The sequence below is a fragment of the Pristiophorus japonicus genome, chromosome 33, assembly GCF_044704955.1.
Source record: "Pristiophorus japonicus isolate sPriJap1 chromosome 33, sPriJap1.hap1, whole genome shotgun sequence".
Classification (NCBI taxonomy): domain Eukaryota; kingdom Metazoa; phylum Chordata; class Chondrichthyes; family Pristiophoridae; genus Pristiophorus; species Pristiophorus japonicus.
Window position 1 is genome coordinate 6,136,448 of NC_092009.1, and position 12,581 is coordinate 6,149,028.

The 12,581-nt window shown below is 43.8% G+C and overlaps 6 non-coding genes across 6 annotated transcripts; all 6 read left to right on the top strand.

The window, feature by feature from the left end:
* The first annotated feature begins 756 nt into the window (after window positions 1-756).
* Window positions 757-830, top strand: trnai-aau (transfer RNA isoleucine (anticodon AAU)). The gene has a single exon. It is a non-coding gene; the product is annotated as a tRNA-Ile (tRNA).
* Window positions 831-3,038: 2,208 nt separating this feature from the next.
* On the top strand, window positions 3,039-3,112 carry trnai-aau (transfer RNA isoleucine (anticodon AAU)). The gene has a single exon. It is a non-coding gene; the product is annotated as a tRNA-Ile (tRNA).
* A 2,209-nt stretch (window positions 3,113-5,321) lies between these two features.
* On the top strand, window positions 5,322-5,395 carry trnai-aau (transfer RNA isoleucine (anticodon AAU)). Its single transcript has one exon. It is a non-coding gene; the product is annotated as a tRNA-Ile (tRNA).
* A 2,209-nt stretch (window positions 5,396-7,604) lies between these two features.
* trnai-aau (transfer RNA isoleucine (anticodon AAU)) lies at window positions 7,605-7,678 on the top strand. The gene has a single exon. It is a non-coding gene; the product is annotated as a tRNA-Ile (tRNA).
* Window positions 7,679-9,886: 2,208 nt separating this feature from the next.
* trnai-aau (transfer RNA isoleucine (anticodon AAU)) lies at window positions 9,887-9,960 on the top strand. The gene has a single exon. It is a non-coding gene; the product is annotated as a tRNA-Ile (tRNA).
* Window positions 9,961-12,168: 2,208 nt separating this feature from the next.
* trnai-aau (transfer RNA isoleucine (anticodon AAU)) lies at window positions 12,169-12,242 on the top strand. Its single transcript has one exon. It is a non-coding gene; the product is annotated as a tRNA-Ile (tRNA).
* Window positions 12,243-12,581: the final 339 nt, after the last annotated feature.

The window sequence follows — 12,581 nt, forward strand, 5'->3', positions numbered from 1 at the left end:
GACACTGTACGTTTGCCAACATTTAACTGCAGTGTGAAAACAATCACCATTATAATTAGGCTTCCATTACGTTCTTGCACGACATCATCCTAAGTAACCTAGTTCATCACAGCACAGATATCAGTTAATTCATTGCCAGTGCGAAATAATAGACATTTTGAACTTAGCAACGTGTACAAGACCACTGCCTGGATCGTGGGCACTGATAAAGGAACATGAGCATTAAGATTTTCGGTATCATTATACTTTACATTGACACAACCTGAGCTCTGAGATGTGTTTGGGACCCATTGCCCCGAAACGAGGACAGAGTGGGTGGGGCAATTCCTTCCGGGGTCAGGTTTTCTTTCAAAAAGGTGTGAGAAAACTTTGCTTCGTTCACTTTCAGACCGAAATAGTTCAGTTGGGAAGGCGTTTGACTGAAGTTCCAAATGGTTCATGGCTCAATCCCGTGTTTCAGCAATTTTTGGTTATTTCGCGTTCCCTTCATTCTAAGGGTAGTGGCTGATTTTATATCGGGACAGTGGGCTGTACAGCGGTTGCGTGATAATAATTTTCAACATGAATTGTTTTTAGATTTAGCGCTCTTTTTCTGTTACGTTCTATTTACACTCTGCGCAGTGTTGTAGATGAACAGTGAACAATGTTTAAGCGATGTGAAGTTTTCAATGTTTACGCAGTAAATCTGTCATCCAGTTTGAGTTTGAAACACAATCCCCGCAGACTGAGCTTTCACGCAACGTTAACGCAAATTGCGGCCGGTTAGCTCAGTTGTTGAGAGCGTGGTGCTAATAACGCCAAGGTCGCGGGTTCGATCCCAGTACGGGCCCTTCCAGTGTTTTTCATAATTTTTATTCGGTTTTTAGTCACGTTGAAAATCAAATCTTTATAATGAAACAAATCCACACAGAATCCCAAGGTTTGGGAATTATTTGAAATAACAGTCATTGCTTCTTTGCCGACGGGGTGGAGAGGCACATCTTTCTGTTTATTTCTGTTTCTTGGTTTGCTGATAAAGGATGAACCGGAGGCCTGTTCCCGTAAATGCTCAAAAGTCGGAACAGACAGACAGAACGGTTCTGTCGCCTGGAGATGGGCAAAAGACAGCAGTTCAGGACAAAAACACTAAATGAAATGTTCACCCGGCACCGAGAGTGAAAAATCCCGAGAAAAGGACAGAATGAAATAGATTTCAGTGGATGCCTACCCGCACGTGATGCTGTGGATGCGCGGACATATCTTTGGTGTTCTCCACAAAAAATGCCATTTGCAACGAACAGTTTTACCTGGCGCGAATGTGGTGAGAATTTGGAAGGAGCAAGCAGGAAAGACTGTGTTGGTCTGCTTGTTGGCAAGCAAATGTGTAGCAGCTTCACTGGTGGTCTAGTGGATAGGTTTCGGCGCTTTCACCGCTGCGGCCCGGGTTCGATTCCCGGTCAGGGAACATTGTATTTCCGGACGTTCAAATTGCTAGGCTGTTCCTGAACAAATTTACAGCTCACTGCAATCTTGCTGCCCCAACCATCAGCAGCGCATCATTCGTTGCAGTGATACAGCACACACTTCTGTGCCTTCCGTTTCAAAGTAAGCAGTAAATGAGGAGATCTCGCTCAACAAGTGCTGATTGACACCGTAAATGTTGCCAATCATGGCTAACTTTAGCCTTCCGTGAACATTTTTGCGGCACATCACTCTAGCTTACCATCTGTCAATGCATTGCCAGTGTGGAAATATTCAGCATTTTAAACTTAGCAACGTCTGCAAGACTGGAATCAGTGAATGCCTGGGCCATGGCCACTGATAACTTATCCCGAGCATTCATTTTGCCAGGGCCCCTCCTATATTGAACATTAGCTCACTGTGTGTCTATGTTTAGCGTTCACAGGCAATTTACAAGCTCTGAATTTCCCAGCAGTGAATTCATGTAGTGATTGATCTAACCGACATTCAACATCAGTATTATTAAGTCTCTCCTTGAATCGCGACACTTATCTCTCTTCAGCATATCACTGCTATGGACTGAACCTGTTAGAATTTCACGTTGCCTCGGGGTTAGTGCGGCTATGTGGGAATTCGGCCGGTCTCCCTTTCACAGCCCATCAGTGTCGAGAAAAGAACGGGGTATTTTACTGACATTTTATGTTCTCAAACAGTTATAAACTCTACAGTATATTTCACTGTGTCTTCAAGACGGTGAGATCGAGCCTGTTGTGCAAGCTTTGTTTCTTTATGAACACTTCAGCAGAACATTAAATCAACATGTGGAACTAGAATTGCTGATTGACACTGTACGTTTGCCAACATTTAACTGCAGTGTGAAAACAATCACCATTATAATTAGGCTTCCATTACGTTCTTGCACGACATCATCCTAAGTAACCTAGTTGATCACAGCACAGATATCAGTTAATTCATTGCCAGTGCGAAATAATAGACATTTTGAACTTAGCAACGTGTACAAGACCACTGCCTGGATCGTGGGCACTGATAACGGAACATGAGCATTAAGATTTTCGGTATCATTATACTTTACATTGACACAACCTGAGCTCTGAGATGTGTTTGGGACCCATTGCCCCGAAACGAGGACAGAGTGGGTGGGGCAATTCCTTCCGGGGTCAGGTTTTCTTTCAAAAAGGTGTGAGAAAACTTTGCTTCGTTCACTTTCAGACCGAAATAGTTCAGTTGGGAAGGCGTTTGACTGAAGTTCCAAATGGTTCATGGCTCAATCCCGTGTTTCAGCAATTTTTGGTTATTTCGCGTTCCCTTCATTCTAAGGGTAGTGGCTGATTTTATATCGGGACAGTGGGCTGTACAGCGGTTGCGTGATAATAATTTTTAACATGAATTGTTTTTAGATTTAGCGCTCTTTTTCTGTTACGTTCTATTTACACTCTGCGCAGTGTTGTAGATGAACAGTGAACAATGTTTAAGCGATGTGAAGTTTTCAATGTTTACGCAGTAAACCTGTCATCCAGTTTGAGTTTGAAACACAATCCCCGCAGACTGAGCTTTCACGCAACGTTAACGCAAATTGCGGCCGGTTAGCTCAGTTGGTTAGAGCGTGGTGCTAATAACGCCAAGGTCGCGGGTTCGATCCCAGTACGGGCCATTCCAGTGTTTTTCATAATTTTTATTCGGTTTTTAGTCACGTTGAAAATCAAATCTTTATAATGAAACAAATCCACACAGAATCCCAAGGTTTGGGAATTATTTGGAATAACAGTCATTGCTTCTTTGCCGACGGGGTGGAGAGGCACATCTTTGTGTTTATTTCTGTTTCTTGGTTTGCTGATAAAGGATGAACCGGAGGCCTGTTCCCGTAAATGCTCAAAAGTCGGAACAGACAGACAGAACGGTTCTGTCGCCTGGATGATGGGCAAAAGACAGCAGTTCAGGACAAAAACACTAAATGAAATGTTCACCCGGCACCGAGAGTGAAAAATCCCGAGAAAAGGACAGAATGAAATAGATTTCAGTGGATGCCTACCCGCACGTGATGCTGTGGATGCGCGGACATATCTTTGGTGTTCTCCACAAAAAATGCCATTTGCAACGAACAGTTTTACCTGGCGCGAATGTGGTGAGAATTTGGAAGGAGCAAGCAGGAAAGACTGTGTTGGTCTGCTTGTTGGCAAGCAAATGTGTAGCAGCTTCACTGGTGGTCTAGTGGATAGGTTTCGGCGCTTTCACCGCTGCGGCCCGGGTTCGATTCCCGGTCAGGGAACATTGTATTTCCGGACGTTCAAATTGCTAGGCTGTTCCTGAACAAATTTACAGCTCACTGCAATCTTGCTGCCCCAACCATCAGCAGCGCATCATTCGTTGCAGTGATACAGCACACACTTCTGTGCCTTCCGTTTCAAAGTAAGCAGTAAATGAGGAGATCTCGCTCAACAAGTGCTGATTGACACCGTAAATGTTGCCAATCATGGCTAACTTTAGCCTTCCGTGAACATTTTTGCGGCACATCACTCTAGCTTACCATCTGTCAATGCATTGCCAGTGTGGAAATATTCAGCATTTTAAACTTAGCAACGTCTGCAAGACTGGAATCAGTGAATGCCTGGGCCATGGCCACTGATAACTTATCCCGAGCATTCATTTTGCCAGGGCCCCTCCTATATTGAACATTAGCTCACTGTGTGTCTATGTTTAGCGTTCACAGGCAATTTACAAGCTCTGAATTTCCCAGCAGTCAATTCATGTAGTGATTGATCTAACCGACATTCAACATCAGTATTATTAAGTCTCTCCTTGATTCGCGACACTTATCTCTCTTCAGCATAGCACTGCTATGGACTGAACCTGTTAGAATTTCACGTTGCCTCGGGGTCAGTGCGGCTATGTGGGACTTCGGCCGGTCTCCCTTTCACAGCCCATCAGTGTCGAGAAAAGAACGGGGTATTTTACTGACATTTTATGTTCTCAAACAGTTATAAACTCTACAGTATATTTCACTGTGTCTTCAAGACGGTGAGATCGAGCCTGTTGTGCAAGCTTTGTTTCTTTATGAACACTTCAGCAGAACATTAAATCAACATGTGGAACTAGAATTGCTGATTGACACTGTACGTTTGCCAACATTTAACTGCAGTGTGAAAACAATCACCATTATAATTAGGCTTCCATTACGTTCTTGCACGACATCACCCTAAGTAACCTAGTTGATCACAGCACAGATATCAGTTAATTCATTGCCAGTGCGAAATAATAGACATTTTGAACTTAGCAACGTGTACAAGACCACTGCCTGGATCGTGGGCAGTGATAACGGAACATGAGCATTAAGATTTTCGGTATCATTATACTTTACATTGACACAACCTGAGCTCTGAGATGTGTTTGGGACCCATTGCCCCGAAACGAGGACAGAGTGGGTGGGGCAATTCCTTCCGGGGTCAGGTTTTCTTTCAAAAAGGTGTGAGAAAACTTTGCTTCGTTCACTGTCAGACCGAAATAGTTCAGTTGGGAAGGCGTTTGACTGAAGATCCAAATGGTTCATGGCTCAATCCCGTTTTTCAGCAATTTTTGGTTATTTCGCGTTCCCTTCATTCTAAGGGTAGTGGCTGATTTTATATCGGGACAGTGGGCTGTACAGCGGTTGCGTGATAATAATTTTCAACATGAATTGTTTTTAGATTTAGCGCTCTTTTTCTGTTACGTTCTATTTACACTCTGCGCAGTGTTGTAGATGAACAGTGAACAATGTTTAAGCGATGTGAAGTGTTCAATGTTTACGCAGTAAATCTGTCATCCAGTTTGAGTTTGAAACACAATCCCCGCAGACTGAGCTTTCACGCAACGTTAACGCAATTTGCGGCCGGTTAGCTCAGTTGGTTAGAGCGTGGTGCTAATAACGCCATGGTCGCGGGTTCGATCCCAGTACGGGCCATTCCAGTGTTTTTCATAATTTTTATTCGGTTTTTAGTCACGTTGAAAATCAAATCATTATAATGAAACAAATCCACACAGAATCCCAAGGTTTGGGAATTATTTGGAATAACAGTCATTGCTTCTTTGCCGACGGGGTGGAGAGGCACATCTTTGTGTTTATTTCTGTTTCTTGGTTTGCTGATAAAGGATGAACCGGAGGCCTGTTCCCGTAAATGCTCAAAAGTCGGAACAGACAGACAGAACGGTTCTGTCGCCTGGATGATGGGCAAAAGACAGCAGTTCAGGACAAAAACACTAAATGAAATGTTCACCCGGCACCGAGAGTGAAAAATCCCGAGAAAAGGACAGAATGAAATAGATTTCAGTGGATGCCTACCCGCACGTGATGCTGTGGATGCGCGGACATATCTTTGGTGTTCTCCACAAAAAATGCCATTTGCAACGAACAGTTTTACCTGGCGCGAATGTGGTGAGAATTTGGAAGGAGCAAGCAGGAAAGACTGTGTTGGTCTGCTTGTTGGCAAGCAAATGTGTAGCAGCTTCACTGGTGGTCTAGTGGATAGGTTTCGGCGCTTTCACCGCTGCGGCCCGGGTTCGATTCCCGGTCAGGGAACATTGTATTTCCGGACGTTCAAATTGCTAGGCTGTTCCTGAACAAATTTACAGCTCACTGCAATCTTGCTGCCCCAACCATCAGCAGCGCATCATTCGTTGCAGTGATACAGCACACACTTCTGTGCCTTCCGTTTCAAAGTAAGCAGTAAATGAGGAGATCTCGCTCAACAAGTGCTGATTGACACCGTAAATGTTGCCAATCATGGCTAACTTTAGCCTTCCGTGAACATTTTTGCGGCACATCACTCTAGCTTACCATCTGTCAATGCATTGCCAGTGTGGAAATATTCAGCATTTTAAACTTAGCAACGTCTGCAAGACTGGAATCAGTGAATGCCTGGGCCATGGCCACTGATAACTTATCCCGAGCATTCATTTTGCCAGGGCCCCTCCTATATTGAACATTAGCTCACTGTGTGTCTATGTTTAGCGTTCACAGGCAATTTACAAGCTCTGAATTTCCCAGCAGTCAATTCATGTAGTGATTGATCTAACCGACATTCAACATCAGTATTATTAAGTCTCTCCTTGATTCGCGACACTTATCTCTCTTCAGCATAGCACTGCTATGGACTGAACCTGTTAGAATTTCACGTTGCCTCGGGGTCAGTGCGGCTATGTGGGACTTCGGCCGGTCTCCCTTTCACAGCCCATCAGTGTCGAGAAAAGAACGGGGTATTTTACTGACATTTTATGTTCTCAAACAGTTATAAACTCTACAGTATATTTCACTGTGTCTTCAAGACGGTGAGATCGAGCCTGTTGTGCAAGCTTTGTTTCTTTATGAACACTTCAGCAGAACATTAAATCAACATGTGGAACTAGAATTGCTGATTGACACTGTACGTTTGCCAACATTTAACTGCAGTGTGAAAACAATCACCATTATAATTAGGCTTCCATTACGTTCTTGCACGACATCACCCTAAGTAACCTAGTTGATCACAGCACAGATATCAGTTAATTCATTGCCAGTGCGAAATAATAGACATTTTGAACTTAGCAACGTGTACAAGACCACTGCCTGGATCGTGGGCAGTGATAACGGAACATGAGCATTAAGATTTTCGGTATCATTATACTTTACATTGACACAACCTGAGCTCTGAGATGTGTTTGGGACCCATTGCCCCGAAACGAGGACAGAGTGGGTGGGGCAATTCCTTCCGGGGTCAGGTTTTCTTTCAAAAAGGTGTGAGAAAACTTTGCTTCGTTCACTGTCAGACCGAAATAGTTCAGTTGGGAAGGCGTTTGACTGAAGATCCAAATGGTTCATGGCTCAATCCCGTTTTTCAGCAATTTTTGGTTATTTCGCGTTCCCTTCATTCTAAGGGTAGTGGCTGATTTTATATCGGGACAGTGGGCTGTACAGCGGTTGCGTGATAATAATTTTCAACATGAATTGTTTTTAGATTTAGCGCTCTTTTTCTGTTACGTTCTATTTACACTCTGCGCAGTGTTGTAGATGAACAGTGAACAATGTTTAAGCGATGTGAAGTGTTCAATGTTTACGCAGTAAATCTGTCATCCAGTTTGAGTTTGAAACACAATCCCCGCAGACTGAGCTTTCACGCAACGTTAACGCAATTTGCGGCCGGTTAGCTCAGTTGGTTAGAGCGTGGTGCTAATAACGCCATGGTCGCGGGTTCGATCCCAGTACGGGCCATTCCAGTGTTTTTCATAATTTTTATTCGGTTTTTAGTCACGTTGAAAATCAAATCATTATAATGAAACAAATCCACACAGAATCCCAAGGTTTGGGAATTATTTGGAATAACAGTCATTGCTTCTTTGCCGACGGGGTGGAGAGGCACATCTTTCTGTTTATTTCTGTTTCTTGGTTTGCTGATAAAGGATGAACCGGAGGCCTGTTCCCCTAAATGCTCAAAAGTCGGAACAGACAGACAGAACGGTTCTGTCGCCTGGAGATGGGCAAAAGACAGCGGTTCAGGACAAAAACACTAAATGAAATGTTCACCCGGCACCGAGAGTGAAAAATCCCGAGAAAAGGACAGAATGAAATAGATTTCAGTGGATGCCTACCCGCACGTGATGCTGTGGATGCGCGGACATATCTTTGGTGTTCTCCACAAAAAATGCCATTTGCAACGAAAAGTTTTACCTGGCGCGAATGTGGTGAGAATTTGGAAGGAGCAAGCAGGAAAGACTGTGTTGGTCTGCTTGTTGGCAAGCAAATGTGTAGCAGCTTCACTGGTGGTCTAGTGGATAGGGTTCGGCGCTTTCACCGCTGCGGCCCATGTTCGATTCCCGGTCAGGGAACATTGTATTTCCGGACGTTCAAATTGCTAGGCTGTTCCTGAGCAAATTTACAGCTCACTCCACTCTTGCTGCCCCAACCATCAGCAGCGCATCATTCGTTGCAGTAATACAGCACACACTTCTGTGCCTTCCGTTTCAAAGTAAGCAGTAAATGAGGAGATCTCGCTCAACAAGTGCTGATTGACACCGTAAATGTTGCCAATCATGGCTAACTTTAGCCTTCCGTGAACATTTTTGCGGCACATCACTCTAGCTTACCATCTGTCAATGCATTGCCAGTGTGGAAATATTCAGCATTTTAAACTTAGCAACGTCTGCAAGACTGGAATCAGTGAATGCCTGGGCCATGGCCACTGATAACTTATCCCGAGCATTCATTTTGCCAGGGCCACTCCTATATTGAACATTAGCTCACTGTGTGTCTATGTTTAGCGTTCACAGGCAATTTACAAGCTCTGAATTTCCCAGCAGTGAATTCATGTAGTGATTGATCTAACCGACATTCAACATCAGTATTATTAAGTCTCTCCTTGATTCGCGACACTTATCTCTCTTCAGCATAGCACTGCTATGGACTGAACCTGTTAGAATTTCACGTTGCCTCGGGGTCAGTGCGGCTATGTGGGACTTCGGCCGGTCTCCCTTTCACAGCCCATCAGTGTCGAGAAAAGAACGGGGTATTTTACTGACATTTTATGTTCTCAAACAGTTATAAACTCTACAGTATATTTCACTGTGTCTTCAAGACGGTGAGATCGAGCCTGTTGTGCAAGCTTTGTTTCTTTATGAACACTTCAGCAGAACTTTAAATCAACATGTGGCACTAGAATTGCTGATTGACACTGTACGTTTGCCAACATTTAACTGCAGTGTGAAAACAATCACCATTATAATTAGGCTTCCATTACGTTCTTGCAAGACATCACCCTAAGTAACCTAGTTGATCACAGCACAGATATCAGTTAATTCATTGCCAGTGCGAAATAATAGACATTTTGAACTTAGCAACGTGTACAAGACCACTGCCTGGATCGTGGGCAGTGATAACGGAACATGAGCATTAAGATTTTCGGTATCATTATACTTTACATTGACACAACCTGAGCTCTGAGATGTGTTTGGGACCCATTGCCCCGAAACGAGGACAGAGTGGGTGGGGCAATTCCTTCCGGGGTCAGGTTTTCTTTCAAAAAGGTGTGAGAAAACTTTGCTTCGTTCACTGTCAGACCGAAATAGTTCAGTTGGGAAGGCGTTTGACTGAAGATCCAAACGGTTCATGGCTCAATCCCGTGTTTCAGCAATTTTTGGTTATTTCGCGTTCCCTTCATTCTAAGGGTAGTGCCTGATTTTATATCGGGACAGTGGGCTGTACAGCGGTTGCGTGATAATAATTTTCAACATGAATTGTTTTTAGATTTAGCGATCTTTTTCTGTTACGTTCTATTTACACTCTGCGCAGTGTTGTAGATGAACAGTGAACAATGTTTAAGCGATGTGAAGTGTTCAATGTTTACGCAGTAAATCTGTCATCCAGTTTGAGTTTGAAACACAATCCCCGCAGACTGAGCTTTCACGCAACGTTAACACAATTTGCGGCCGGTTAGCTCAGTTGGTTAGAGCGTGATGCTAATAACGCCAAGGTCGCGGGTTCGATCCCAGTACGGGCCATTCCAGTGTTTTTCATAATTTTTATTCGGTTTTTAGTCACGTTGAAAATCAAATCATTATAATGAAACAAATCCACACAGAATCCCAAGGTTTGGGAATTATTTGGAATAACAGTCATTGCTTCTTTGCCGACGGGGTGGAGAGGCACATCTTTCTGTTTATTTCTGTTTCTTGGTTTGCTGATAAAGGATGAACCGGAGGCCTGTTCCCGTAAATGCTCAAAAGTCGGAACAGACAGACAGAACGGTTCTGTCGCCTGGAGATGGACAAAAGACAGCAGTTCAGGACAAAAACACTAAATGAAATGTTCACCCGGCACCGAGAGTGAAAAATCCCGAGAAAAGGACAGAATGAAATAGATTTCAGTGGATGCCTACCCGCACGTGATGCTGTGGATGCGCGGACATATCTTTGGTGTTCTCCACAAAAAATGCCATTTGCAACGAACAGTTTTACCTGGCGCGAATGTGGTGAGAATTTGGAAGGAGCAAGCAGGAAAGACTGTGTTGGTCTGCTTGTTGGCAAGCAAATGTGTAGCAGCTTCACTGGTGGTCTAGTGGTGAGGTTTTGGCGCTTTCACCGCTGCGGCCCATGTTCGATTCCCGGTCAGGGAACATTGTATTTCCGGACGTTCAAATTGCTAGGCTGTTCCTGAACAAATTTACAGCTCCCTGCACTCTTGCTGCCCCAACCATCAGCAGCGCATCATTCGTTGTAGTGATACAGCACACACTTCTGTGCCTTCCGTTTCAACGTCAGCAGCAAATGAGGAGATCTCGCTCAACAAGTGCTGATTGACACCGTAAATGTTGCCAATCATGGCTAACTTTAGCCTTCCGTGAACATTTTTGCGGCACATCACTCTAGCTTACCATCTGTCAATGCATTGCCAGTGTGGAAATATTCAGCATTTTAAACTTAGCAACGTCTGCAAGACTGGAATCAGTGAATGCCTGGGCCATGGCCACTGATAACTTATCCCGAGCATTCATTTTGCCAGGGCCCCTCCTATATTGAACATTAGCTCACTGTGTGTCTATGTTTAGCGTTCACAGGCAATTTACAAGCTCTGAATTTCCCAGCAGTGAATTCATGTAGTGATTGATCTAACCGACATTCAACATCAGTATTATTAAGTCTCTCCTTGAATCGCGACACTTATCTCTCTTCAGCATATCACTGCTATGGACTGAACCTGTTAGAATTTCACGTTGCCTCGGGGTTAGTGCGGCTATGTGGGAATTCGGCCGGTCTCCCTTTCACAGCCCATCAGTGTCGAGAAAAGAACGGGGTATTTTACTGACATTTTATGTTCTCAAACAGTTATAAACTCTACAGTATATTTCACTGTGTCTTCAAGACGGTGAGATCGAGCCTGTTGTGCAAGCTTTGTTTCTTTATGAACACTTCAGCAGAACATTAAATCAACATGTGGAACTAGAATTGCTGATTGACACTGTACGTTTGCCAACATTTAACTGCAGTGTGAAAACAATCACCATTATAATTAGGCTTCCATTACGTTCTTGCACGACATCATCCTAAGTAACCTAGTTGATCACAGCACAGATATCAGTTAATTCATTGCCAGTGCGAAATAATAGACATTTTGAACTTAGCAACGTGTACAAGACCACTGCCTGGATCGTGGGCACTGATAACGGAACATGAGCATTAAGATTTTCGGTATCATTATACTTTACATTGACACAACCTGAGCTCTGAGATGTGTTTGGGACCCATTGCCCCGAAACGAGGACAGAGTGGGTGGGGCAATTCCTTCCGGGGTCAGGTTTTCTTTCAAAAAGGTGTGAGAAAACTTTGCTTCGTTCACTTTCAGACCGAAATAGTTCAGTTGGGAAGGCGTTTGACTGAAGTTCCAAATGGTTCATGGCTCAATCCCGTGTTTCAGCAATTTTTGGTTATTTCGCGTTCCCTTCATTCTAAGGGTAGTGGCTGATTTTATATCGGGACAGTGGGCTGTACAGCGGTTGCGTGATAATAATTTTTAACATGAATTGTTTTTAGATTTAGCGCTCTTTTTCTGTTACGTTCTATTTACACTCTGCGCAGTGTTGTAGATGAACAGTGAACAATGTTTAAGCGATGTGAAGTTTTCAATGTTTACGCAGTAAACCTGTCATCCAGTTTGAGTTTGAAACACAATCCCCGCAGACTGAGCTTTCACGCAACGTTAACGCAAATTGCGGCCGGTTAGCTCAGTTGGTTAGAGCGTGGTGCTAATAACGCCAAGGTCGCGGGTTCGATCCCAGTACGGGCCATTCCAGTGTTTTTCATAATTTTTATTCGGTTTTTAGTCACGTTGAAAATCAAATCTTTATAATGAAACAAATCCACACAGAATCCCAAGGTTTGGGAATTATTTGGAATAACAGTCATTGCTTCTTTGCCGACGGGGTGGAGAGGCACATCTTTGTGTTTATTTCTGTTTCTTGGTTTGCTGATAAAGGATGAACCGGAGGCCTGTTCCCGTAAATGCTCAAAAGTCGGAACAGACAGACAGAACGGTTCTGTCGCCTGGATGATGGGCAAAAGACAGCAGTTCAGGACAAAAACACTAAATGAAATGTTCACCCGGCACCGAGAGTGAAAAATCCCGA